Here is a 3,286-nt window from a genome sequence, read left to right on the forward strand (position 1 = left end):
CAGAAAACACACACGTGATGGAGAGCAACTTTAGATTGTTTATTCGGGTTACTGTTCTTGTGTCTTCCTCCGCTCAGAGGCCATTTTTATACAGTACTGTCTTGGCCTTCAGAAGTAGCGGTTACACTGCAGAATACTCAGTGTTTCTCCAGAAATATCTGCCAGTTTTCAAGCCGATCGCAGGTTCTTCCCCGTGGCTCCCTCGCTCCCACACTGCCCCTGCTTCCTCAACCCCTCCACCCACCTCTCCTCTCTCATCCTGCAGCTCTTCTGTGCGTTTTACTTCTCCTTGATTACAGTGCTGCTTCTAAACTTAGAAGCAGAGTGGCTCCGAAGAGTCAGAGGTGTCGCTTTTCTACTTAGAATAAAGCCAGCTGTCCACATTTTTGTGAGGCGTGTTGAATGTAAAGCATCTCGGTCTTTTGGGTGTACGTGCTGGGCTCATGAAACCGAGCTAGTAAGACCGTCATCGTTGGGTCTTCGCTCGAAAGGGTTTTTAAGTCTCTTAAACAGCCCTAATGTTTTCTCACTTCAAATTTAAATGCAGCGGGCACTTCAGGACTTTATACTTAAGTATCTGATTCTCTAAATGCCAGCAGTTTGTACCTCTCTGCGCTCGCCATCTCCCGTGTCATTCTGTGTTTGGTAAATCACTGCTCACACTTAAACCATGTCAAACCTCCTGGGGCAAGGCTGCCGGGCTGTCAAAGAGCCACGGAGTTGATGCTGCGAGGTTTTGCTTCTGTCAGTCATGCAGGATGATTGTTTGGACAGCTTGCTGTAAATGAATGGCCTTAACTTTCTACACTCATTACACCGTCTGCGTTTGCTTTTCAGCACCTGTGACGCTGCTCGAATTCACAATGGTGGATGAACCATGGGTCGTACTTGGCGTTTAGATGTTAAACTCTGGCTCTGAAGAGTCAGTTCATACAAATGAACACAAAATAAATTAAAATACATTAAAATACATTTCTCACTTGCTTCTTGTGTTAATGAGCCGTGCAAGCAGTTTTCTTATATTTCTCTGTTTCTTCTTATAGATTATAGTGAATGCCTTTATGCCCATGGCCTATTCAGTTGCCTATTTTTTCTGGAAAAAGCCATAAATACTACTGGATTAAACACTATCGTCTGACACTTGAAACAAGAGTGTAATGAAGTGATTAAAAAAAACAAAGTGAAGTTTTTCTGCCATCATGAACAAAGTTGCGTTTACTTTCATCATACGGGCGCAGAGAGAATCTCAGATACATCAACACTTTGACTCGTTCTTAAATTACACACTTTAATGAGGCTGCATGTTTCAAATGTGATTTTAATCCTTTTTAGTTTATATTTGACCAGTTTACTAGTTTAAACAAAAAAAAATTGACATAATTGTATAAGAATGTTGTTTTCTCACTAGAATCACAAACCCTTGCCCTAAACTGTGATGTAGAGGGAGATGCATTTCACCAGTTGAACATTTGAATACACTTTTTAAAAAGTTTATTTTTAAAAACATCTCTAAAATCTTTCGTAACAAATTTCTAAGCGTTGTGGTATAAAGAACTTTTGTTCTGTTCTTAATCAAGATGGTCCCACACTGCTTCAATAATCCTGAGGTTCAGGCTCTGGGGAGATTTTGATCTGCATGTTGGATCAAAATCTGACAGCACTTTTTTGGGTGCCATCAATTTTAATAAGATCCCCAACACTGCTGGCTTAAATGCAGTCCCAAACCATGACAGAGCCTCCACCTTTTTACACAGGACTGTAGACACTCATTGTTGCGCCTTTTCTGAGCTCTTCTGTTTGTATTGATGTAGATTTGAACCACTCCATCAGACCTGTTCTCGTGGATTTTCAGTCCAGTTGTTGTAAAATTTGGCACACCTCAGCCTTTTTTCCTGGTTTCCCTTCTTTAAGAATGGATTCTTCACAGCCATCGTTTCACTGAGACCATGTCTGATGAGGCTTCGGTGAACAGTACATGGCTCAATTGGAAGGTCCAGATCTATGTCTCAGATCTGCTAAAGATTAGGGTTTTTTTTTTTAGGCCTGACAGTTCTTCTTTTGTCCTCTTTGTCCAGTTATCTGAATTGATTTATGGACACACTGCACACCATTCTGACACACACCAAGTTTTCAGATAATGGCTCTCTGAGAATCATCTTGTTGGTGAAAATTGATGCTTGTCAAACTTGACATTTTTCTTATATTCGCCTAAGACGTGTTTAAAAAGAAAAAAAAAGGCTAATTGTAACAAAGTGCGTAAAGATACAATTTAAAATAGGTTCTTTTAAGTTTGTTTCAACACAACACTGGTTCATTTCTTGAGTCAGATGCCTTTTTGTGCATGAGTGATTCATAGGTCAGCATTAAGTGGCTTAACAAACAAAAAAATAATTAATCTGAAAATGGTCAGGTGTCAAAAGAGAAACTTTAAAAAAACTATGACAAAGTTAAAATGTAAAGAAATGAGGGATGGCTCAAGACTTATGCACTGTACTGAATATGCTTGTATATGTGCAAATCTCACTGTAACCTGGATTAAAGGTTATCACTGATGTAGCTGGAAAATCCAATATGCATATAAATGTACGGGACATGCAACGACATCCAGACTGTCTCTTCCTTGGAGCCTGTCCCAGCTGTCATAGAGCCAGGATACTTCCTGAAGGGCTAACTCAGAATGACAGGCAAGCGCACGCTCTCACATCCCCACCTACGGCCAGTACAGATTCACAAGTTCACCTGTCATGCACGTCTTAGGGAGGAGGCACCCACACAGGCGCAGGGAGAACATAGAAATGCCACACAGAAAGACCTCAGCCAATCAGCATGCTCACCCTGTAATAAAATACCAGCCAGCTGTTTCACTGAATTATGAAGTTGTGTATCATATTATAGACAATCTAAACCATTTCAGAGCTTATGATAGTGAAAGTCATGACCTGTCTAAAGGGTTAACTGTCAGACATTGTAAAACATATATTTGGTTATTATAAGTTATTAAATGTACAAAACTTCTATTCACTTGAACTTAATATCCAGTAGGGCTGCACGATTTTGCATAAAATGAGAATCACGATTTTTTTTGGCTTAGAATTGAGATCACGATTCTCTCACGATTTTCTTTTCCAGTATAAATATTTATTGCACTTATTAACTGCACATCAACTTCGTAACAGTTGAGACGGAACATAAAAACAATAAATAAACATAAAAACAACAAATGTCTCACGTTTTGTTGTTGCCGCAAAATGTTGTACTGCTTAAAATTCCGTCTCCACCGTTGCTC

At 39.7% G+C, this 3,286-nt stretch overlaps 1 protein-coding gene across 5 annotated transcripts in view; it reads left to right on the forward strand.

The window, feature by feature from the left end:
- LOC102214578 (ras/Rap GTPase-activating protein SynGAP-like) overlaps positions 1 to 3,286 on the forward strand; it is a 57,349-nt gene that overhangs the window by 7,805 nt on the left and 46,258 nt on the right. The window lies entirely within an intron of this gene.

Source organism: Pundamilia nyererei, unplaced genomic scaffold, assembly GCF_000239375.1.
Source record: "Pundamilia nyererei isolate P.nyererei 1_Seehausen unplaced genomic scaffold, PunNye1.0 scaffold00028, whole genome shotgun sequence".
In the NCBI taxonomy this organism is placed as follows: domain Eukaryota; kingdom Metazoa; phylum Chordata; class Actinopteri; order Cichliformes; family Cichlidae; genus Pundamilia; species Pundamilia nyererei.